This window comes from Nesoenas mayeri (genome assembly GCF_963082525.1).
Source record: "Nesoenas mayeri genome assembly, chromosome: 1".
NCBI classification, from domain to species: Eukaryota; Metazoa; Chordata; class Aves; order Columbiformes; family Columbidae; genus Nesoenas; species Nesoenas mayeri.
In genome coordinates this window covers 121,146,103-121,172,590 of record NC_137541.1, presented here as the reverse complement: position 1 = coordinate 121,172,590, position 26,488 = coordinate 121,146,103, and the positions used below count along the sequence as shown (strand labels likewise).

The following is a 26,488-nucleotide window of genomic DNA, read 5'->3' as shown; positions in this document are numbered from 1 at the left end:
AGAAAGATCTTCTGGGAGATAGCTGATATAAATGAAGAAATGGATTTGCTTGGGGGCTTCAGTCAAAAAGATGAGTACAGAAAATGAGGATTTATTGAGCTATTTTTTCTATCAATTGCATTGCTATGGGGAAAGTACTAAATAAGTATAAGGAGTTTTAAAAAACCCAACATTTTTTAGAAAGAACCAATCCTGCACTTGTTGAAGGAAAGACAGGCTTTAATGCAATATATACCAAGAGCAACTCAAGCACATTTCCATTCCCAGGTCAGGAAATAATCCATCCTCCCAGTAACATAAAACATACAGTACTTCAGAACACGATTTCATTTTAATTCAGTATGCCTGTGGCCTTTAATTCAAGTGTGCCTTTTTCTCTAACTGTATGGACCTACCCAGTGTTCTCCCATAAGTGTCTTATGAGAATTGTAAAACCAGAGATGACAGTAACTGCCTTTTTTTTTTTTTTCCTGGCTTCCCAGCTTTTTGAGATAAATGGCTTCATTATGCTTCTGTGCAAGAAAGAAGAGTTTTACATGAAGTTGAAGAACCGGTGAGGCCTGGGGTAGCTCTTTTCCTTTTACTGGAAATCCTTCTGCACTCTGGGGCTTGTTCCCGCAGGAATTTCAGCTCTTGAACTCCTGATTTTCTCTCTTCTGATTAACTGCTACCATTCTGCTGCCAGGCTGTGGAAAGAAAAGGCTTCTGCTGGCTCTGCCTGGGCACTTGGCTCTGAATATAGTAGCACTGATGTGATGTTTCACCATTGGTTTACAGAGCTGCTCCTCCTGAACAGTCAGGGTGTTGACCTGCATGTTGTCAGTGTCCCTTGTAATGGCCACAGTTACATTAATGTGCTGTGGTATCTGCTGGGCTCCATGTCTCCACCTCGCACTGCCCTGGGCAGTAGACCCAAACCCTTTCATGTGGAGAAGCTACAAGGGAAGCCTGGGCTCTTGTCCAGAGAGAAGGTTGCATGAGGGGCTGCTTTTGGTGGGACAGTGTGGCTTGAAGAGCATTCTAGTGTCTCACTCTTGGAAATACGCACTACACAGCAGATCATCTGTGGAGTCTCACAGCACCTGTAGCTTTTTCCTGATGTGCAGACTCATTCCTGTGGAGGAGCATCACAGATCCTTGTAAAGTTTTAGGGGTGGCTGAAATCACAGAATCACACAGAATCACAGAATGTTAGGGATTGGAAGGGATCTTGAAAGATCATCTAGCCCAATCCCCCTGCCAGAGCAGGAACGCCTAGATGAGGTTACACAGAAAAAAAAAAATCCATTGGAGACAGGTTGCCTCTCCTGACCAGCTCCACTGCCAGCCAAGCCTCTGACAGCCACACAGCCTTTTCTGTGTTAAAAGAAAGACTCAAAGACCAACAGTAGCATGGAAACCCAATAGCAGTTCTGTGTTTAAAGACTGTGCATTCCATCCTGTGTCACTTCTTCAGTTTGCTGCTGTGTGTAAAGAGAGCATTATTCAGACTGATGGTAGCGTCAGCACTGGAAGTCATGTTCGAAGGCAGTCAGTTCTCTGAATGAACTTACCCCAGTTGGTGACAGTGTGCCTACTTGCATTATCACTAATGCTATATAATGCATGACGAAATAAACACAATGAAAAGGCATTGCAGAAACTTTGTGAGGCAGACTTAAGCCAGAAAATTTGAAGTTAAGGCTTCACACTTTATACTTAACCCTCTATTGCGCCTAAGGAAACTTTAGTCCACAGGAGCTATCACATCACTGGAGTAACAGACCCTTTAAATACTTATGAACACCCTATGAAGGCTCTGGCTTTTGAGGCATTAAGGAACTGTATGTTAGATTAGTAATGCTGGTTTAGTGTCGTTCATTGTATTTAAGGCATTACGAATATTTTGCTTTCCTCTCCCAGTTAGAGTGTGGAATGAGCACAGAGACAGTGTGCAGGTGTCTCCTGTTGCCTTTGAGAACACACCTTACTTTCAACCTTGCTATTAAGGGCAATCATGTCCCAGATCTCCCTGCCTGAGCATCTCTTACCAGCAATGGCAAAGTGTACATAAAACCATAAGAGGGCTGGGAAGGGACACGGGTGCTGATTTTATTAGTGGCATCAGGGGAAATCCAAAGGCATGGGCCCATACAGGGATATCTACTAGGCATGTGCTGCACCCATGTAGCCTGCTTTACATAAGATGTTTATTTCCTATAGGAGGACTTGCTAGCAACAAAGCACCTTTTATCCACACAACAAATTTTACTCATGCTTTCAAAATGCTTCATGTTGATTAAGCCCTTGTGCACCATAACCAGGCTTTCCCATCCTTTGCAGTACAAGAGCTGACACACAAAGAGAGGTAAAGGCCACACTTTCTCAAGCAGCCACAGGTTTTGTAGCGGGAGCGAGGTACCTGCTGTGCTCCCCAGAACATGGTGGTGGGCTGTCCCTATCACTGTAAGTGGGCTTCAGAGACCTGCCCCTTCCAACGTGGGACAGTTTTTCTTACCCTTGAGAGGTTGTACCAGCCCCGAGTCATGCGGGTATGTAAGAGGGCAACTTTGGACAACCAAAGCCAGTGGCTGCATTTAACATAAGTCTCTTTCAGTTATAGCATCTTTCTAACACCCTTATGGACATTTTAATTTCCCTGGGAGCATCTGGCCATTTTGTAAACTCTTCAGGCTCTTTCCAGAGCTATGTTTTCTCAGCTCTCAGGCAGTCTTTGAGAGGAAAAATTAAGGTCAAGTTTTTAGTCTTTTTCTCTTTATGCAAGATGTCTGTTTACTCCTTCCTTCACCCAAATTCTCCTACTGTGAGACCCATCAAATACCTGCATAGGGAGGTTTCTAGATCAGAATCACAGCATGACACTATCTCCTGGCCTGAGTTCTCACTACAAAGTGAACCTTGGGAGCAGCAATTCCCGAAATAAGTGATCCAAAGATTGTGCATCTGTGTGTTTCCATGGAAATGCTTGATGAATAAGTTTTAAACACATGGCAGGATCCCTGTTCACCACTAAGGCTGAGGAACAGCCACATATTGTCAGTGCCTTTGCCACAAAACAGTTTGACTAATTATATTTTTACTTGATATCAACCCAATTAGCTTATGCTGTTTATTTCATTTAATTTTCCTTCTGGTTATATAATGGCTGTCATGGTTCCAAGAACAAGGGAGTGAATAGCAGCTATCTCATTTGAGAGCTATTTTTACTCTCTCAGCTTTTCTTCATTACAAAAATATATACATATTATTAATCTGTGCTGCAAAAAAAAAATTGTACCTCTTCTGAATGCTTCCCCCTCTGCCAGTAAACATTATGTTTGTTTGAACACAATGGCCAGGTAGTAATACCATGCCAATTTAGGCCAATTTAGACTACTCCATTCAAAGTACTTGTTTCAATGAGTCCCTTAAGCAAATGCATACAACAAGTATGAGATTTGAGTGACTTGTTTCATTTCCCAGCAAATGACAAGGACTTCTCCTAAATAACTCCCTGAATAGTTCACTTGTGTTTCATCATAGCAGTATGTACTGTCTATGGCTACATTAGTAAATTAAATGTGCCCAGGCCTATTCTTTAGCATGGAGGCTAAATGGAGTGGTACAGCCCACGCTTGTATTATTGAACTCCCGTTGTTTTCGAAGCAGGGTAGTCTCATGCAATCTGCTTATTAGGAATAGTCTGTATCCCGTGCTAACACCTGAAATATAGCCAGGAATTGTGTGTACTCAGTTTTGCACTGGTCAAAAGCATGCCAGGGGATTTTCTAGGAATTTTACCATAAAAGGAATTGGGTGCTGGTGCTTGGGAACATTTTATTTTCTAGTAAAGATGCAACCAGTGTTGGTGTCCTGGTCTTGTCTATTGCAGAAAAGCATTGGAGAGGAACAATCCAGTGTTTCCAAGCACATATTTGTATTTAGAGTCTGAAGAATAACATGAATCCAGTATCAACAACTGACCATGAGTTGTACAGGAGATGCTCTCATGACCTTCAGGGCTCTGAATGTTATATGTTACTATAATCCTTTAGCAATAATTTTATCATTAGCAATGTGATTTTTTGTACATTGGTAGTGCTTCAGAGATCTTCTCCTAGTACTGTACAAACACAAAGCAAAAGTAGGCATGTAAAGAGCATACTTGTCTAATTTAAATACTTGTAGCCTGCTTTGATTGTATACTGTATTAGAGCAGTAGGATGACCTGCAAAATAATTAGGAGGTTTAACACAGAATATTAAAAATTGTGACTGACCTTTTCATAACAGAAACTGATATAGTTTAGTGAATGTTTCACTGTACTTTAGTAGACTAATTATATCTCTTGTAATATAGTTGTGAGTAGTTTGTATGCAAATTTATTGAAAACCCACTATTTTAAAAAAATCATTTATAAACTACAAAGTGTTCTCATGGGCTTTATCGCACGTATACAAATGTTGAGTAGACATCATTTCAACCGTCATTTCTGTCTGCACACAGGTCATTCCCCATCGTCCTAATAAGATGAGAGCAACTTGTAAGTTAAGAGGGCATTTGCATTTGTAAGGTCTGAGCTTGCTTTTTGTGAACATTTTTCAGCATTCACCTCTCACTTGCTGTAACCACAAGCCTCCCTGACACTGAACTCTTCTGGGGAATATCTGAGGTCCTGGAGGCTCTCTTTGTTCCCCACTGCCTCTGCGAGGTTGTGAGGCTTTGACGTCAGAAGGCGGCATAGCGCTGCTCAGCACAGGGCATTTTCTGCAATGTTCAACACTCTGCTCTATGTCAGGGTCTTTTCTGTTTTTTTTCTTGCTTGTGATGCAAGGAGAAGTCAGAGAGAGGAAGCAGCTGGGAAGCTTTCGAAATGCTTTGCCTGATCGCTGGCTGGTTTTAGCCATTGTTGCAGAGCTTTGTAAAAATCTCGTGTCTGATGAGCAGCAAGGGCACAGGAACAGATATTCTCAGAATAGAGGGGGATTTGCCTGTTCGATGAATTCAGCTTGTATTGCTCTCAGTGAGATCAGGTAATCTGTACTGCAAGACACTGTGTATTATCAGTAGATAGGAGGAGAAAGAGTCTTGTTTACAGAAAAAAATTGAGCTTTTTATGATCAGCTAACAATTCTAAGCAGTCATTATCACAAAATGTAGGTTTCCTTCTGAAAAAGAAAGGAGTTAGGATCTGGTCCTGTGCTGTTGAAATCAATACAACATTTTCTATTCACTCGTCTGGGACCATTGTCTAGTCCTTGTTTTGAAATGTTGAAATGTTCAATAAACACTGACTTGGCAAATTAATTCAAGAACAAAATTACTTATTTGCACCCACAGGATCATAAATATAATTTCAGAGAGAGCACATGTGTGATTTAAATTTATTTCAGCAGCAGTTTTCACTAGAAACGAGATGCAAATTGAAGTACATTTATGATTAGAAAGGAGGCTGTAAGGATGATACCTTGTTGTTTCACACTACCTGTTTCATCGTTGCCTTCTAATCCAACTTGATAAAAATAATGTTCTGTATTTTCATGTCTTTTAAGCCTGTGCAGCTGCAAAAAATCAGCCTGAGTAATGCTTTGCCTCTATGCGGTACAAACATTTCCATTCATTTCTGATTCTTGGCCCTTTTATAATGCAGGATGGAAAATGAAGCTGATACATGAATTTAAAAAGAAGTCTCTGGTTTTGATAGTCATTTGACCTTGTAGTTTTCATATTGGATTCTAACCAATTTTGCTACAGTACTCAGCACTAAAGGCTCCAGAATGCTGTTTACATCTGCTCTGCTAAACATAGTTTCATTTGAAGTACAGGGAAGCCAAACAGCCTCAGCTTTGTTGTGTATATGGGGCAGTGTAAAAAGGCTACACATTCTGAACCTGTGAAAAAGTGTCGAGACAGTTGATTATCAACATGTTCTACCTTTCATTAGACAGAAGAATTGAATTATGAAACTTGTTTACTACCTGAAGTCTGAGTGCTTGGATTCAGTGTCAATTCAGAGCCATCTCTAGTGCAAATGTCTGGCATAAAAAATATTTTTCTGGAATAAGGAGAGTTTGCTGTTACATATCCCTGCTCCTCTATGATTAGTTTAGTTATACATGATTTTTACCAGAATTTTGGATTCCAGAAAAGCTTCAGCTAGAGGTTCAGAGCAGGAAAGAGTTCTGAAAAACTGTGAATCCACTCAAACTAACCTATTGTTTTTGATGTCTTTCTCAGCAGGTGAGAAAGATAGAAAGGATGCATTTTTTTTTTGCACTTGGAAAATGAATAATATTGTCACTGCTGCTGCAAGCAGTGGAACAAGGTCAGTGGCAGAGACAGCCCAGGTGTCCCACCCTGAGTCATGCCACCTGGCCACATCAGACCTTGGCTCATGTCTAGCATTTCCATGTGGCAAAACTACTGGCAACTGCTGTAGTAAGGATAATAGGGATCATAATGATTCCCAGTGCTGACAGTCCTTAATAGCTGCAAATACTCTCCACATGCTTTCTTGCTGATGCCTCTGCATCAGATATAGGTCTCCCCAAGTTGCTGTAATATGTCATTGTCTGACGTGCCCCCTGAGAGATTTCTTTTTTGCAGTTACCCAACTACAGCTATTTCTGCCAGTTACTATCACACGTACTAATGCCAAAATTTTTAGTTGTCAGTTGCACTATTTCTTCAGAGATTTGCTAAGAACTCAACATTTCATCTCTGTGGGATGTACCAGGAAAAAGGAGAAAGCACAAAGGAAGCATACTGATCTGACTGTTATCAGTTTCAAACTGTTTGTGTTTATGCGCTCTAACTGCTAGAAATAAAAATAATTTAAAAACCTGCTTAAAATAATCGAATATTTTGGGTTATATAAATATATATAAAGGGCTCTTGAACAACCTCCTGCTCAACATAGGACCAAGTTCAAAGTTAGATTACTTTGCTCAGGGTCAAGGTTGGGAGTTTCCACAGCCTCTCTGGGTCCTGTCTCAGTGCTGCACCTCTCACATCAGGGATTTTTTTTCTTTATATCTGATTGGAATGTCCCTCACTGTAGCTTGTGCCCATTGCTCCTTGTTTTTCCCTGTGTACCTCTGAGAACAGTATGGCTCCATCTTCTCTGCAGCATTGCTTTTGCATCTAACTGTTGATTTATAGCTCAGCCTTCTGGAGAATTTGCATGAGGGCTGGGTAAATCTGGTGTCTCCATATATTTTCCTTACTGATTATGTAGAAAAAGAGTATTCTCAAGTTTTGTGAGAAGAGTTGGGGAGAATCAGTTCCTTCTTCTCATGATTTTTTCCCATTAAAATTTTCCCAACTGAAAACTCTACCAACAAAAATTAGCTGATCAGCTGAACCTTCCATATGGATAATTCTGACTCATTTGATTCTTCACCTTTAATGACACTGGTATCTGGGGAGTGCTCCTGGTTGTTTCTGGAAGCTGAAGTGTAAATAGGAGCTTGGCTGGCCTGTCTAATGCTGGTTATCTCTACTGCTAAACGTTAGCAAGCTACCTGTCTTGGCTATGGCCCGTGCCTTCTAGTCCTCTGAGACAACACATGGGAATGGTTTGGGAGACAGTATGTGACAGGGGCTATTTCCATTAGACAGAACAGATGAGACTGCATCAGATTTTGCTTCTTTTATTCTTGTCTGTCAACACTGTCCAGGCAGGCTTCGCTCACCCAGACATCTCCATAGGCCCTCATGCCACCTCTGTGTCCAGCAACATGTAAGCTCAGTGTGCAGCACAGATTTTTCATTATAAAGTGGAAAAAAAATCACTGCCAATATCCTAATTATGCCTTAAAACTAAGAGATGTGAAGTCCACAAAAGATTCAGAGCTGTACCACTTCCTCTCAAGGTTGAGGAACAATTCCTGGCCTGATTTTCTTTAGCATTGTGGGTGTAGTCAGATTGCTGATGGGCCCAGTGCATGTTCTGGTAAGTTAAAAGTTTAGAAATCAAGGCAGGCAGTCATTACCCTTGTCAAAGTCTACATGTCCAGTTAGATCATTAGAGAGGAGAGAAATAGACCGTCACAGAAAGAGCTGATACCACCAGTTTTCCCAGACCTTCTCTCTCTTTGTTGTTTTTTATTTCAACTATATTCCTGTCCTTTTTTCCTCCCCTTCCTGAAATAAAGGTGGCTTACTTGAATCTCCATCCTTGGGATAGTCCAGTACAATTTTTGCCTGCATTACTGAATGACTTGAGACAGCTTTGTGCCTGAATATTCATAGAGCTCCTTTGACAGGTGTTGGAACCATCTTGACTGCTGCATAGACATTCTCTAACAGCTTGCTTTGATCAATGAACTATCATAAATACATGGCACAGGAAGAACAGAGAAGAATATTTTTGTCAGAAAGTAAGGACTTGATTCAATCAATATGCTGTACCAGTTGACTGAAGCCAATAACTTATGAAGTAAGCCTGCAGACCAAGCACGAGAACTTCTAGTACTTTCCTACAGAAATGGGCAAAAGACACTATATGTTGATACAGATCTTGGACCTGGCCAGCTCAGGGCTAGGGGCTCTGAGATGACTTTGAGAGTGTTTGTTTTTTCTCTGCAAAACATCACCTACACTGATTAAACTTTCCTTAGGTTAAGATGATAGTTCACTGGGGAAACCACCTGGCATTGGCACCCTGGGTAGCGTGTGTGTGTGTGCGTGACAATGCAAAGTAGCTACTACTGGTGCTACTCTGCAGATGGGCTGATTTTGCCCATCAGTGTCTTACCAGTGAAGCAAGGCTTTTGGAGTGCAGTTTGAATGCCATTGGTAAAGATGAGGTATTTGAACTAGAAAGAACTGTCACTTGCTATGTCATCTTTTTCAAGAAACATGGACTACAGAGAACAGAGTGACTTTGAAGCACAGATGCCTGATTCCTCCTACCTTCAATTCTCAAAACAAGAATGAAAAAATGTCAGAAACTTCCTTCCTTAAATTATCTTTTTTATCCCCTCAGTTTACATCCAGCTGTACCTCAAACAGGCTGTGCCTGGATCACAGACATTCCCTAAGTGTACTGGATTTCCTTCTTCTATTACTGTTGCATGAAGTTAAAAAGGGAATTAGAAAGACTGGGAAAATTGAAACAGCCAAAAACTTTATTTTTTTGTCAACAGAGATTTTTTTCTTGATAAATTCTTTTCAGGCAAAGGAGAATTTCAGTGGCTCTTGTTCTCGGCAATGTATTTCAGAAGAGACAGGTGCTCCTCCCTTACAAAAATCAGCCTGAATTTTAATTCAATGTTTTTGCACACTTCAGAAGAAAAAATGTTATTTTTTTTCTCATAGATGCTGGGGAAACAACATTTCTGTGATTGCTGCTGTCTCTCTTGGGGGTGACTTGGTGGATGTACTCAGTTTTCTGTCAGCTGATGTGACTGATGTTTTTCATTTGGCCTGACATACAAAACCAAACTCTTGCATGCAATTGTTGCTTCACAAATAACATTGTCTCTGAGACCAAGCAGTTACTCTTGTTACTTAGTTTATCTGAACAGCTGCCATGTTCCTTACATCCCCTTCCTCTTCCATTTCTCACTGCAGTTGATACTGGGATTCCAGCTGCTTTCTTTAAGCGAAGTAATTAGGCCACCATTAGCTTCATCCCCTTTCCCTGCCAAAAGAAGTCACAGTGAAATACAAAGACTTAGTTTCTTGCTACTGACTTCTCAGTTTATAGACTGCAGAGAAAAAAATAACTGAGAAATAAGGCTGGAAGTGACATTTTAAAAGACATTTAGAAAAAGTAATTTTTAAAAAACTCCATAATTTCAACTGGGTAAATGTTTTGTTTCAGGTTGTGGTATTTTGATAGCCTAGAAATAGTGCAGAATAGTACTTTAGTCATGTATCCTAAGGAAATGAGTTTATCCATCACTGCCTGGACTCCCCTCAATCACTTTTGAAATTTTGGCTGATATTTAGGCTTTTAGTTTTCTTTCAGATCTTCAGATAGATTCTGAAACAGGGACATAGCAGCATTTGACATTGATGTGAAGGCCTCAGAAATACTAAATTCCTACCAGTATCATGAAAACAGACTGAATTAACCACATTATCAGATGTCAAAGAATCTGTATAAGAGAGAGCTACAAGAAATGTTTCTTTATCATGAGTGCGGTTGCTACTCCCAAAGCTACAGTCAAATATTTTTTTCAAATAGCTATTCCACTTAATGGCCCTGAGAAGTTTCCTCAAAAAAGATGTTCCTGCTTTGTGTGGAGCCTGAGAGTTTTCTGCTTTTGTTTTTCAGGCAGTAAGAGTACAGCCACAGGCTGGATCTGCCTAATGCTCATATTTGACATAAAGACTTCAACAGTCAACAACAGGTTTGTTTAGGTCAGAGTTTGTGGCTTTGTCTACTGAATGCAAGAAAATAAAACTGGCTCAACTTACGCCCTTTTTTTTTTTTTCTTAAAATACATTGTTTAGTTGAATAAGAACAAAAGATCAGATGATATTTTTGTTTCAATCCAGATTTTCTGTTACCTTTGTTTAATTTGAATCAAAACCCATTTACCCTCTCTGCAATGAGCATCAGCTATACAGGGCTTTATATCCATCTACATATGAATTTGTTAAAAGATGTATTTAGGCAAGTACAATGTCAGACTCCAAATGACTTAAAATGTAAGTCAAAACCACAAAAAAATGTTTCCATGTCAACAAATACCAAATTTTGTCTTGAAATAAACAATTCAATGGTGTCTAAACAACCACTTGCTATGTTATTTCACTCAGCTTACATAATAAACTAAATAGGTATATAAACTTGTTTGAAAAAAAGAATCAATGGAATTGCTGTGAAATTGCTATAATTGCTATAATTGCTATTATCCTTTTCTAGAGTGAAATAGGTAGCAAAAAAAGAATTGTAAGCCCTGAAACATTTTGTAAATTGGTTTCAATTTGACCAACAGGATCTTCCAAAATATTTTATGAAGGAAAAGACATTTAATTTCAGACTTTCAGAAATGTGACATTTTGTCTGTGAAATACTGAAGTCTAGGAGCTTTTAGCAACAGTTTCAGACTTCACATTTTCACTCTTTGTTCACAGTAAATTTTTACTTACATTTAAATTTAGGAAACAAAGGTCTTCAAAAGGATGAAATAACCTCAAAATGGAAGTGTGGTTTTTTTTTTTTTTTTTTTTTAATTTGTTAAAAAGGATGTAAAAGTATTTTTTTTTTTTGCTCTTAGTTTTTCCTATAGTATTTTTCCTGTATTTTTTTTTCCTAGTCTAAGTGAACATAACCCATCATTCACCAGGATTGTCCCATGCATGAGTCAATAGTTCATCGGTTTCCCCTCTAAAAATAAGGTACTTTGAGAGGTAACTGGAACCTTTCTGAAAGACTTGGAGATACTGGGATCTCATGTTATCTCAGCTGGCTAGTTTGCAACATCCAGTTTCTGAAAATCTGTTAAGGATCTTGGTGGCATTTGATTCCTGATGGCATTTGATTCTGGGTGGCTGAATGTAGAGTTTAACATGAAAATAAAGTACTAGTGTAGATTTAAATTATCTTTCTACAGTATGTATGGATCTTACCAGAACAGGCTGAACCAGTATTATGTTTTTTAAATAATTGATGTTTTAGATGTTACATTAGCCTTCATCTATCTTTATTGGAGCTAGCAAAGTCTGGCATGAGCACAAGTAATTCAAAGTTTTAATAGCCTTTATATGTCTTGAGAGAAAAGAGTAGTTCTGCTTTTCATGTATCTCTTGATTCGTATAGGGAGAAGATCTGCTTTTGAAAGGTATGAGCTATCTTTCAGGGATTTGCTCATAAACATCAGAAATACAGATTGCTCTCGTTAGAGCTACTACCTGAAACAATAAAGATGCTGGAATAAAATGCGAATTCTATGTCTTGTTTAGTCAGGTACATGTAGTTGGACTCACTTAAAGAAATAGTTGATAAAAGAGCTGACCTTTTAAAGAGAAAACAGCTCCTGTGCAGTAAACAAAAGTATTGAGCCCACAGAGGAGAGCTTTTGATAAATGAATAGACTGTAACAAGAACACACTTCTTGTGCATCCAAAGCAAAATTAAATGGAAAGCTGATAGAGCTTGGCTGCTTCAGAGAGGTTTTCATGCATGAAATAAGAGTGGAACATTTGCAAACAAATCACCTTGTGTATTGGGTAGGTTTATGGTTTTATTCTGTTTAGAACTAACTCAGAGCCCATCTGTGAGGCAGAGGCCAGTGGCAGAAGGATAATGCTTTGCCAGAAATGATGCAGGATTTCAGCTGCTCACCCTGGTGCCTGAGTCCTCCAGCAGCTCAAGCACCATAGGAGCCCACCTGGCTGGTCTAAAGGATGTGACTAGTGGCTTTTTAGATGCCCAGGCTTTCTCAATAGGGACAGTAGTTGTAAGAGAGGGCTTCCAAATCAGAGCATGTAAAATGGCAGGAATGCACATGGATTCATTTTTAATGAAATGACAAAAGCTTTAGAGGGCCTTCCCAGGAGGTCTGATTGTGCTATCCTGGTGTGCCTGTTGATGTGGGAACATCAGAGGGCATGGGTGTCTGGGAAAGAAATGAGGATCCTGGGATGTCAGAGATGTAGGGGGATGGTAGTCAGGCAGAGTGAAATATGTGGACGTTTAAGCAGGCAGAAACAGGAAGTGCAGGCAGGTAGCTGGTGTGAAAGTAACTACAGTCACACTACAGTAACAGAGATAGGGAACTGGCTTTGTATTTGAGAGGGCGATGGGAAAGGAAGAGCTTGCAGTATTCACAGTTGTCTAGGTTTGTCTGTAGGATGAGATTCATTTGCTGTGTTACAGAGAGTACCTTTGTCTCACTCCTTGCAGTTCTGGTGGCAAAACAGCCCCTTTATGCTTGAGCTGTAACTTCCTTCTCTTTGTCCGGGACAAAAGGTGTTGGGGTGAATTATGATGAGACAAAGAAAAACAGGTATCAATTTCTTTCAGTGACTTGCCCAAAGTCTTACTCAAATCCTTGACTCTCATCTGGGGTCTCAGCTGGTGCTGGATACCTCAGAACTTGGATGCACCACCAATGAGGACCTGCACAGATTCCCTGCATCTCATGGATGGTCAGGATGAATCTTAAGATTCCTTATTTCCCATTTGAGACCTGAGACCCGAGGGCTGCTTTGCTTCCAAAATGGAAAAAAAACAGATGAGAGTCACAGCTTCATTTGTTCTCAGGGCCAGGAGCCACCTTCAAAAACCAGGTAACATAGTATTATACTGTGTGTTTGCATGGTCTCTGGGCCTCAGGAGGCCATGGAAGACCTGAAGGTGGTAATAGAGATGGGCAGCCAAAGGCATGGAGGAGTCTCAGCACTTGCTACTCAAAGAGATGGTAAGAAAAGCCTGAACTCTTCAGTTTAAAGAGGATGAAGGCTGAGAGGGATGGCATGGAGGTGGAAAACAGAGAATCTCAGGGTACCGTGGATCCCATACAACTAGTAGGAGATTGGTTTTAAAACAGTTACAATAAAGTATTCCTTTAACACCAGGTAGTGGCTTCAGAGGCTTGCTGCCCCTGGGAGACTGTGGAGTTGGACAATGTCAGGAAGTTTGAAAGTGGTTTGGCAAGCCCATACATGAGACGTCTTTGAATAGACAGTGAAAGGATGGGGCAGGGATGCTCCTCCAAGAGGGTTAATGCAGGAGGTAGGGTTGCAGGGGAATAGGTGGGAAATGTACTGCCAGGCTTTCATGCTCTCCCTACCATGGCATGGTAGAGCACTTTTCTTCTTATATTCTCCCAGGGGTATAATATACCTGTTTCTCTTTTTGAAGTCATTGACACATCCTCTGAGGTTAATGGGAGGGTTCATAAGAAGCAGACAGATGCTCAGAAAGATATTTTACCTCCATTCTGGTAGGATAACTTTCTTGTTCACATAAATACTGTGATTAGTTCACGTCAGAGGTGGTTTGGCCGTACTTCACTGCTATGATTTCTGAGTTCGAATATAGACTCTTAGACTTATTTTTTTTCCTAGCCTTGCTAGTTGCCAAGGAGATCTAACCATGTAGATTGTCTGCATAGGTGGTAATTAACCAGCAATGAACAAGATGGACAGAAAGAACTTATTGGTAGAAATGAAAATTTCAAAGCAGTTCTTTCTTTTAATGGCTAGTATGCAGAGGCAATCTGATCAGTTCTTTTCATACTTTGAACAGGCATCGTCATTTGCCTTCACAGCATGATCTTGTAAACAACTGGCTTTCAGATTGGTGGTTAAACAAAAAAATGAAAAATGTCCTCAGATTGATTTGGATGGGATTTTTTTTCAGAATATCTGGCATTTAAAAATAGAATCCAACAAATTATTCTGCCTGCCTATAAATAACAATAGTTTGGATTTATAACACAGTGTTCAGCAAAATTATAGGGTCATAAGGTAGGGAGGAGCAAAGGCAAGTGCCATTCATATAACATGTTCCTCTTTTTATCCTACACAGACTTAGCTGGTACACGGAGTGAGGAGTCTTGGATTTGCCTTTGAGTAAAGCAAAGACAGGATTTGAATTTGGGCTGTCATTTAAGCCTGATGCTTACTATGGATGTTGGGAGAGAGGAAGGGTGAAGGAGAGGTAAGAAGGGTCTTAACTCTGACTCTCTTGGGAATGCCACCTGCATTTCTCTACTAATCTAACCCATAAATATAATACTGTTTCTGTATATAATAGCTATATTTTCCTCCTTAGGAAAAAAAAAAAAAATAGTTGAAAAATATTTACCTAGGTTGACCCAAATGTACAGATTTTAAGCTAGAATACTTAAACCACCACTTTTTCAGTAAATAGGTTATTTGCCACCAAAATGCCTCATAGGCTATGTCTCAATGTAACTTTCAGGCACATCTAGGATGATGCTAAAAGAGAAGTTGTAAAAGAGAAGTTCTTTGCAATATCAGTTGGGGAAGGCTCAGTGTAGCTGAGAGTTACCCAGACACAGCCTGTGGGGAGGAAAGTGGAAAATCTGCCAGTTTACTCTGGCCTTGTCACTTTGGGAAGTTTTATTGATATCATTACAATTTTTATACAGACTGGATTAAGATTTTGAGCTTGTCTCCAACTTTCACACCTCCTATATATCCCAATACAGACCTTATTTGTGTTAACAAATGCATATTTATTTCTATCTACACAGAATACGTGGGAGTCATGTGTGAAATGAATAATGAGAACCTGAGATACATGGAATACAAAGCAATGAATATGTGTTCAGGAAGAGTGGGGGAGACACACAGGAACCTCTTTCTTATCTGTATACAAACAGATTTTTTTTTTCTCCATTGGATACTGAGATCTGAAACAGTGACTAAACCATTTATTTTGGGGCTGTTAACTCCTCCTCCAGCTTGTGAGACTGGTATTTTGCTCTGGAAGGCCTGTACATGAAGCTGCATCAGAGAAAGTTTTATCTGATGCTTCCTCAAGCAGGCAACAGGGAGCAGTAGCAGAGCAAGCATTTCCCTCTGCCTGATGTGTCTGGCTGCTGGAGAGTAGCCCCAGACCTTCTGCTTTCCTCTGAAGCCCAAGAGAGCAGTGCATTTGTAAATCAGCATTCCTGGAGGAACCTGAAATAATCAGCAGTGCTAAAGTGAAGTGGAAAAAGCACTGCTTCTCTAGTCACAGACTGCCTCTCTTGGTGAAGGGTGTCAGAGGTAGACAGCAGGATTTATCTGCTCCCATACAGAACACTGGGAAGACAGCTTGGATAAGGGTGTAATAGTCATGCAATGAGACATTAACTCACTTGACACCTCTGTTAATGTTGGAATAAAAAAGGTACAGACCTATGTACTGTCTGTAGACTGATACGTGATAGGAGATGCTGATCACATTTCTCATTTTTGTGTATGTATAGGGACCCTAAAGAGAGCTTTATCTGAGGGTCCCCTGCCAATTTCTTTGAGACTTGGTAAATGGGGGACTGGGAACAAAGACACTTGCTGCTGCATGATCATCTAAGCCTTCCAGGGACTCAGTCATCACCTCTAAAATAGAGAGAATCTCAGGGACCTTCAGAAAGAGGAAGGAAACATATAGACCACACTGGATGTTACTTGTGCAAGTACCAAAGAAGCTGCAACCGCATTTCTAAGTTAATCTTAATTTTGAGCTCTGATCTGTACAAGGAGCTGATGTCCTCTATGGCCACAGGACTGCCCCTAGTGCACAATATGACAGGAACTACACCTTTACCACATCAATGTATTTATTATCACTGTCTTATACAGAGCAAGCTCTGCTAGCAACATCAGGCAAGCTATTAGTAACAGCTGACTGTGGCAAATGTCCATTAGTTACAATTGATTTCAGCATTTTGTGGCTGACCTGAGCATAGGCAATCAGACCATAATACTATTCACATGTAAATTAAGTACAAGTTCCTATTGAAGGGATGATGTGACTAAATGGTCAGCCTCTTGCTTTTCATCTGCGATCAGTTTTAACAAATTGCCTGACTTGCTTGCTTTCACCTTCCCTCTCTTGCAATTACCTTGTTTATTTGTTTTTATATTTAGCATTAGTATGCCTTGTCTCTGGTAAAGCCTCCTTGTCATATCAGTAAGGAACAGTGCTTCTTCACTCATCCTGCCCATCATATTACTTAAGTATGCTGATGTTATTTGGCCCAGGCAAAATTAATAATAGGAACTAAAAAATGCAGCTGGACACACTAGTAAGTATGTTTGTAGGAGGCAGCGATGTATTATTTTATCTCCACATAGGCGGGGGAAAAGCAGTGCTCAGTGCTGTTCACAAAATGCTCCCTTTCTTTGGCAGGCTGAACACATTTAATCTTCTGTGGTGTTATCCTAGGAACATTAATGCAACTAAGGGTGGCCTGGAATCTCCTGTAAGAGAAGTCACAGCTTAGTCAGGAATTGTAGGGTGAAATTTCAGGAGGCGTACTATGCTGGGCATCAGATTTAGCGATTTTAAAGGCCCTTTTTGACCTTTTGATTAAAAAGACTCCCAGCATTTTTTCTCCTCCACCTCCTCATAAAGCTGTCTCTGCTTTCAGTCCTTCTGTTCCATTCTCTTCCTCCTTAAAATAAATTGGAACTGTTGGCCTCTGGTCAAGTGACTTAGAGCTGTAGAACAAGCCGGTATCCATAGGAGAGAACACCTACACCCTGTTTTCCTATGTAAAGCCAGGACTAGTGGATAAAGCAGGAGACTGGCAATTATGCAGCATGGGATCTCTGACCTGGCAAGGCACTTAAGACTGGATCTAGTATTGGCCTTGAATCCTGTTTCACTTGATTAAGTGCTCAAATTCTTGTAGGATCCGAAAGCATGGGATGAACCTTCCCTGGACACTTTGTACTTCTGGCACTTACACACTTTTGTCCAAGTGGTTGTTGCTGAAGTGGGTCTGGTACTTTCACAGTGGGCTACAAGAGAAGATACACTGCCATAATGCAGTGCGGTTTGGCACTGGAAACTGGAAGCCAGCAATTGTCAAAAAGCGGTAGCCAGCTCTGAGCTGTAACAATGATGGTTTGGGAGATTTCTTTTTCCTGTCCTTTTACAATACACAACAGCAGAGGAGAAAGAATGTAAAAGCAGTCTTTGTAATGCAGTAAATTCTGGGATAGATTATTTCCTATGACTGAGGCTCTGCCCATCTCCCTGCTGTGGGGGGTACCTGGATGCTGGTGAGGACTCCTCGACTCTCTGTGCCTGCTCACCTCAAGCAGTGCATGCACAAGGCAGAGAGGGTTACCAGGGAGGAGGTGTAGGAAACTGCTTTGCCACCTGCTTGCCCATAGGAGTAATGCATACAGAGAGTTCACAAACTGTGGGGGCTCAAGGGGACACAGTTTTCCATTTCCAAAAAAGTCTCTCCAGAGCCTTCTCTTCTCCAGGTTGAACAATCCCAAGGCTCTCGGCCTTTCTTCATAGGAGAGATGTTCCACCCCTCTGATCATTTCTGTGACCCTCTTCTGATTCTACTGTAACGGGTCCATGTCCTTCCTGTACTGAGGGCTTCAGGACTGCTGCAGAACTCCATGTGGGGTCTTGCCAGAGCAGAGGAGCAGAATCATTTCCCTCAACCTGTTGCTCACACTTCTTTTGATGTAGCCCAGGATACAGTTGGCTTTCTGGGCTGCAAACATACATTACCCACTCATGTCCAGCTTTTCCTCCACCAGTACCCCCAAGTCTTTCTTGGCAGAGTTGCTCTCAATCCCTTCATCCCCCAGCCTGTATTGATACTGGGGGTTGCCCCAACCCAGGTGCAGGACCTTGTACTTGGCCTTGTTGAATCTCATGAGGTTCACATGAGCTCTTTTCTTGGGCTTGGCGAAGTCCCTCTGGATGGCATCCTGTCTCTCAGGCATGCACCACTCAGCTTGGTGTCATCCACAAACTTGCTGAAGGTGCATTTGATCTCACTGTCTATGTAATTGTTGAAGGTATGAAACAGTACTGGTCCCAATAACGGATCCCTGAGGGACACCATTCATCACATTTTCCTGCTTGGGATTTCTAGAAACCTTAACTTTTTTTTTTTTTTTTTTTTTTTTCCCCCAAATATATAAAAGTAACATATGATTCACTAATTTTAATGGACATACTGATATTCAGCTTTAATAGATCCACTTTGATGAGGACAGTCAGACTTCCTGCTAGTTTCAAATTCCAAAGAAACTTCTGCTATGGAAAGGAATATTAGAAGTACTGGAAGAATTTCATTTTTCTCCTGACCCTTGTAAACATCAGTAGGAGAAAAGTGTGTTGATCACTCTGTTCACTAGGGATATTATTAGCATTTGCTTACACTTCATAGCTTCTGCTCTGTATGAAGTGGTGAATATATGGTAACTCTTTGGAACAGAGAAGTGAAATGCTCTGAAAATTGAAAGAATCTGTTGTTATAAATGCAAGAATTTGAAGGAGAAAACCATAAGCAGAGTTTAATAGATGCAAGAGATAATATGTTAGTTGCAATGGAATAAAGCAGCAAAGAAGATTTAGCAGGTTGTGTGTCAGGATTTGTTTATTTATTTTCATGAGGCTTTTCATCCTCAATAACTTTTCTGTCTAAAATAAGAGAGGGATACTCTTCATTTCCAAGTTGCACTGGGATGTCTCTGAATGAAAAACCAATTTGGATATTCTGTTTTTCTTTTCTCTTGTTATTTTCCTTTGCATTTTTATCACTCTTTCTGATTTTTAGAGCTTTGTAGCACGGGTTTTGGTTACAAAAATAGCGGAAATCAGTACCATCTTAATATCTTGTGTTCTCATGGTCTTTTTTGAATTGTGCACTGTTTTCACATGTTTTCAAGGGAGTTGTGAAGGTGCCAGTCTGGCTAATGTAACTTGTCAGTGCAAGCACACTGAACACTTCAAGTTATCAGGTGTTAAACTCTCCTCACCAAATACACTAAATAATCCAGCAGCTACTGAGCTTCATACTTGTGAGTAGAAGAGATCTGAGGGAGTCTTAAATCTCTGGGTTGTAGACGGTGTTAATCACAGAGGAAAAATGCGGAACAGCCAATAAGAAATCAAGGAAGTCACAGAGAGATGTTGGTCTGTCTTTTCAAATACAGTTTACCACCCATACTCTGTCTCAACAATGTCTTTCAGTATTCAGTACCTAGCATTAAAGTAATTATTCCTGCCAAGGTAGTTGTTAAGACTATCAATATTACCCCCACTTTCTATTGTGGAATCTGTCAGCCTGCTATAGCATTTCAGATGAGGCAGTTGGCAGCTTTATGTTGAGCACTAGCCTAATGCGCACGCACACTATAAATCCAGTCACCTCCTTCCAGAAGTACTCTTCTAAGTCATTATTTTTCAGTTAAAAATAATTACCCTTTCCCTCATCCAAGCTTCATCTCATCTTCTTCTTCTTTTTTTTTTTTTTTTTTTCACCCTAACTAATATTTTTTAGACTGACCTTTCCCTCCAAAAGCTTCAACGGTAAGGATACCCTTTGGACTCTTAAACAGGACACTGCACTCAAGTGGATGTGCAATGGTCCATTTCAAACTGGGCTGATACCAAGCAAGAATAAGAGGTCTGAACACAAAACTGCCAGGAACAAAAAAACCTAACAACCTCACTGAAGAAATGGAAAGTTGAAACACCTGGATTTTTGGTTTTGTTGAGACTACATTCTGTAGTAAGTGGTTCAGTGCAGTGGAGAACTGTGGCATACTTTGCAGTCGTGAAACTCACTGTAGAGAAAGAGGAGATTTAGGGAAACTCAAGTAACTGCCTCCAAAGCAACTGCTAAGAAGGGAAACAAGTGGCTTGTGGGATACAGAGGATGAGACTTCCGCTGCTTTGTCTGTGGACAGAGATCATATTCAAAATTGCACTTGGCCACGTAACTGCAACTGGAACATTGTCTGGTCAATGTGACATTTGACAGCATTTTTGGGGGACAAGAGAGGAAGTCTTGTGGTCTGAAAAATTTCATCCTAAAACTGGAGGTTCACTCAAGAGTTACTGATTTTTCCTTTACATCTTTTCCATTTCCTTTTCTCCTCCTCAAATAGCATTTTACATTTTCAAGCTTTGTCTCAGGTGACCCTAAAGAGACTAAACCTTTCCTGTTGTGAAATTAGTGAGTTAAATGTTCTGGCATTGCTGCAGTTGTATTAACTGTGACTATTTGTACTTCAATTTCGTACTACTGTTTTTTCCAGAATTTTCCTTAATTTTGTGTTTTCAAGCACATTCAGTGCTCTTCTGTTACAACTTCCGGCACTAGCAGACCATGTTGGTTGTGTATATCCGTAAACATGTTCCATGCGGAAGACAGAATGTCAACTGCAGTTTTCATGGCAATGGTAAGATTATTCTTGGGAATAAATTTTTATTTCATTGTCAAACAAAAACACAATCCTATCACTTGGTATTAAATTTCTTTTATTTCTTGAATTGGAGGGAAGCACTTGGGAGAAGGAGGCAGCCCAATTACAGTTTCTCTTGTCTGAGGAAAATGCAGAGCTCCCTCCACCTAGAAAACTGAGTTTAGTGTGAATTTAATTATCACACTCTGCTCCCAGGAGCATCCGGTCTGCAGAATAGGCCTTTTTTTTAAAAAAAAACATGAGTCTTTATGCTTCCTTGGCCTGCATGTTTGAAATAAAAACTCTGTCACTGAGAAGGACAGTCTTAAGGTTGTGGGCAGGTACTTACTTTTCAGGCAGAGCATTTCTATATGGCTTCTGTGTTTTCCATTCTGTCCTTCCAAGGGCTCTCATATAAACAGTTTTATTAGAATGGATTATCTACACAGTGTACTGCCTTCTGCTCATTTATTCATCTACTGCTCTGGCCAAGTGTCTCCTGTCCTCTCTAGTGGCTGGACAGTAAAAAAAACACCCTATCTGTGACCCATGTTTTCAACATTTCTGTTTTTTGGAGTAAACTTCTTATATTGGATTTTTGCTTGGGCTCTTTATCTATTTGTGGACTTCTTACAGCTGGTAAGGAAAGCCCCAAATGGAAAATGAATATGCAAGAGAGCTAGAGTTCCTCCAGACTACAACAGAGAGAGAGCAGAAGATAATTTCTGGAGTAGAATCTGATATTTTTTTCATTCATTTTCTACTCACAAACTTCTAATGATTTATTGGCAATCACACTGGAAACAATTTGATAAATATTTCTGGGACTTTCTTCCCTTTAGACTTTCCCTTGATGAACTTATCCTAACGAGTTTGCTGTAAATATTCAGTAAGCTGGGTTTGACATCTGGGCTTGATTGTCCAGCTGGGACTAGTCACATAAATCCCATGACGTTTTTGCCGTTCCCTGGTTGGATGGGTTGGAGAACACATGGAAGCTCTGAATTTGTCACTGGGGCCATCAGTGCAGCTGAGAACCCTGAGCTCATGCATCCACGCAGTGTCACAGCAGTGCCTCACTGCATGGGAACACCAGCCTGGCTCCTGAAGGAGCTGTTGGTGTTACTGGTGCTGTGCTGAGCCTGAACGCCTCACCCAGGGATGCCACCTCTTGCTCGTGGAAGTCTTGCCTTATACCCGTGCCTCTCCAGCTGTGAGACGCTCTGTGCCTGGGCATCCCCTGAGGGTGCACAGGAGTGCAGCTCTCCAATGGGGCTGATCTGCCTCTGGCCTTGGAGCTGCCTGAAAGATAGTCTGCTGGCATGGATATGCCTATGAAATGTAGCACAGTCAGAAGGAGAAAGGCAAAAAGGAATTTTTGTTAAAAAGCTTTGCTTCTGAGCATTGATATTGTTTTGAGAGAGACCAGGTTATTGCAAGATGCTCATGCTACTGCAGGGTTAACCTTATTCTTGTCCTGTTTGCTGTTTTGTTATGAAGAATGAAGTCTCATCTTCTTGAAAGAGCTTTGAGAATGTTCTCTCACAGATGTGGTGAGTCAATATAGCCCAATATAGCTTTCCTGGCATGGATATTCAAGTCACTTGACACTTAGTGAAGCCCTTTCTGACGAGAAAGAACCTTCTCCAGAGGTCCATTCCAACCCTAACCATTCTGTCATTCTATGATTCTGTGAAGTGTCTGCTGAGTCTTTTTATGTAAAATACTATTTCAATTGCCCTTAACATACTTCAGCCTCTGCATGCTGTCTGGGAAAAAAAAAAAAAGTAAAAAAAAAGTAAAAAAAAAGTCTTAGTAAAATGATACCAGAAACTAATGTTTACAGGCTTTTAAAGGAACAACAAAACATCCATTAACTGGTGGTAACCACTGGTTAAGAAAAGCTTGCATAACTCACTTGCAAGTGGATTATTCAATGCACTCAGTTGCACTTTGCTGTATTTCTGTGTTTCGTAATCTTACATCAAAGATTTTTGTCTAGCTGTTGCAAGTTCTCCAGGACCAAATTGTGCAGCAGGAAAACTCTGACATGGTTGCCATCATGGAAACATGGTGGAATGGCTTATACAACTGGAGTGCTGCAATGGATGCTATAAACTTCTCAGAAGGGATAGGCAAGGATGGAGAGGCAGTGGAGTAGCCCTGTTAGGGAATGTTTTGTCTAGAACTTAATGATGGTGACAACAGGGTTGAGTGTTTATGGATAAGAATCAGGAGAAAGCCCAAGGCAGATACCCTAGTGGGAATTGTTACAGACCACCCAATCAGGATGAAGAGGCAGATGAAATATTCCATAAGCAGCTGGGACAAGTCTTACAAACGCTAGCCCTTGTCCTCATGAGGGACTTCAACTTACCAGATGTCTGCTGGAACACAATACAGAAGAGAAGAAACTGTCTAGAAGGGTTCTGGAGTGTGTAGAAGATGGTAACTTCCTGATACAGCTGGTCAGTGAGCCAAATAGGGAAGATGCCCCACTAGACCTGTTGCTAGTGAACAGGAAGAATTTGTGGGTGATGTGATGGCTGGAGGTCACCTTAGACATAGCAATCATGCAGTGATCAAGTTTTTGGTTCCTGGAGAAGTCAGGAGGTGGATCAGCAGCACTGCTATCTTGCCTTTCAAAGGACAGACTTTGACCTGTTTGGGAAACTGGCTGACAGGGTCCCTTGGAGGCAGTCCTGAAGGGCAAAGAAGTCTGGGAAGGTTGGACATTCTTTAAGAATGAAATCTTAAAGGTGCAGGAGCAGGCCATCCCTATGTGACAAAAGATGAGCCAGCAGGGAAGAAGACCAGCTTGGCTGAACAGAAAGCTTTGGCAGAAACAACGAAAAAAGGAGAGATTATGACCTTTGGAAGAAGGGGCAGGCAACTCAGGAGGACTACAAGGATGACATGAGGTTATTCAGGCAGAAAATTAGAAGGGCCAAAAAGGCCAACAATGTCCTGCTGTGTATCAGAAATAGTGTGGCCAGCAGGACTAGGGAAATTATTGTCCCCGCTCTGCTCAGCACTGGTGAGGCTGCACCTCAAATCCTGTGTTCAGTTTTGGGCTCCCCTCTACAAGAAAGACTTTGAGGTGCTGGAGAGAGTTCAGAGAAGGGCAATGAAGCTGGTGGGGGGTCTGGAGCACAAGTCTGATGAGGAGCAGCTGAGAGAACTGGGGCTGTTCAGCCTGGAGAAAAGGAAGCTGAGGGGAGACCTTATCGCTCTCTACAACTATCCAAAAGGAGGTTGTAGCAACTTTACCCAGATAACAAGGGATAGGACAAGATGAAATGGCTTCAGGTTGCACCAGGAAAGGTTTAGATGGGATATTAGGAAAAATTTCTAAATTTCTTCACTGAAAAGCTTATCAAGCATTGGAACAGGCTGCCCAGGGAAGTGGTTGGGTCATCGTTCATTCTGTAACATGCATTAGGTGGATGACTGCAAAAATTAGTAGAGATGCTTCATAAAGATCTGTTTCTAAGCATGGTTGACTTGCATCTGAAAAAAGCAGTGTTTAATAGATATCTAGTCACCACCAAAATTTATCTTTAAATTTTAGCATGAGCTCATCATAAAAACATGGTAACAGGACTTTTAAAGTACTATTCTACAAAAGTGAGATTAAATTATTTTAATCACATCTTCGCTTTTGTTACCCGATAGCCTACAAAATCCAGGAAACCTTCTTTGTTGTATGTTTTATCATGCATTAGAACTTGGCAGGCTGGTGTACTTCACCTAAGACTTCAACATACACATTTAAAATATGCTGATTGTTTTCAAAGCTATAAATTAAAAGGCTTAACAAAGCTAGCAGCCACAGGTTCCATGGAACCCAAAAGTACCTGAGTCAGCAGAGATGCAGAGTCAAATGCACATTTCTTCATTTTGATTGTCCCTTGCAAGTAATCGCCTGAGCAACTGAGGTTATACCTGCTAGTTTTGGAAGCCCATAAATTAGGTTCAAATGACAAGGTTTAAGAAAGAAAGCAAAATACCCCAAACAACCCCCAAGAAAGAGAGATTTTAGAAAAAAAAAAAAGTTTTAACACTAAAACCAGTTGAAGCTCTTGTTTCAACTCTGTGGTACATCCTCTCGACATGGAAATAATTTCCTGATCATTCCTATAGCATTAGTAGGGCTTGTAGCTATTAATCTGCTACCTGTCAATACACGAATCACAATATGCATTGCTTTTGCTGGTCACAGGGGCACAGTCCTGCAGTTCAACACTGCACATGGAATTTACTACAGCTGCAGTGGGTGTTACATGCCTTGCTCTAGTTTGTTACGGGTTAAGCACTCTTCCACGGTGGGTCAGAAAGTCTCCGAAAACCACCTGGCTTTCCCAGAAAGGGGTTTCACTTCAGATTTCCCAAGACAAGTAGTCTAGATCTAGATGTATTAGATGCATCGTATGAAATCTCAATGTGCAAGACACTTGCTGACTTTCGTGCACCTTTGCAAATCTGAACTTCAACCCATGGCTGTTTAAAGATTTGCAGGTAAAGCTGGCTAGGGAACAATTTGTGTTTCATGACAGCTTCTGCAGTTTTTGTGACAGCTGCTGAGCTTGTGAAGTTTTTCTTCTGTACTGAAGGAAGACCAAACCCTTAAGAATGATTTTTATAGAATGAGCCAGTGGTAAATAACCCTTTTTATCTTATGGGATCGGATTTTTCAACTTCGCTTCCTTCCTGCAGTCCCTCTGACCTGATAGCCCAGTTCAGAGCTTTAGAAACCCCTTCCCAGTGCCAGTTTTCCTGAAATTGGAACCTACCTTGCTAAGGATTTTGACTTTCAAAGAAAAACGTCTTTCAAGAAATCTTTTTGTCAGAGCCATTCCAACAGGTTCACATTCCTGGGGCACTCAGCCCCTGCTCCCTGATCAAGCTATGTGAGGAAATAACATAAGATGTAAGGACCTGTGGGCTGTGAGACTATTCTCTGGTTCTCCTTATGTCCATTTACTTGGAGCATGAAGCCACTATAGAAAATATAGGGTGGAGTAAAGATTTTGTGCAAACTGTGTAGAAACTGCTGAAATTTTGCACATCTCTGGTGAGCTAGCCTGAACTCTCGTAGCATAAGGAGAAACCTGGGCAGTGAGGAGGAGCAAGACACATGCTTGACTGAGAGAAGTGTAAAATCTTTCTATGGCTTTACTGTTCCTATGCCTTTTTTATCTCATATTTAATCAAGCTGTTACTAACATCAAGCTGTTTTGTCTTTTCACGTGAGAAGTAACATAACGTACTAAAGTTTTGAGACATAGCCAAGCTCTATATGAGATGGAACACTGGTTAGAACATTGTCTTCCATCCAGGAACTGCCAGCTGTTGTGCCCTACATCAAGACTAAACTAACCACTGGGGAGCGATGGACTGAAGGAAAATTTTTCTGGGACGAGGAGGCTAATCAGTCAGAGAGCTGAGGTTTTCTGGGTTACCTCTGATATGAGAAGGCACTAATGTGACTATTAAGCACTAAGCAGCCTTTGATCTGTGAGTCAGTCATCATTCAGTATTCTTGGCCCAATGAGGGCACATCTGCTCCTCTTTGATCCACAGGGCAGACTCTGGGCTGATGATCTGCTTTCCCTGGGGGTTCGTGACTGGTTGCAATCTGTTAAAT

The 26,488-nt window shown here is 40.9% G+C and overlaps 1 protein-coding gene across 1 annotated transcript in view; it reads right to left on the bottom strand.

Moving 5' to 3' along the window:
- Nucleotides 1-26,488, bottom strand: part of KCNJ6 (potassium inwardly rectifying channel subfamily J member 6) — a gene marked incomplete at both ends in the record, with an annotated part of 114,723 nt that overhangs the window by 41,163 nt on the left and 47,072 nt on the right. The window lies entirely within an intron of this gene.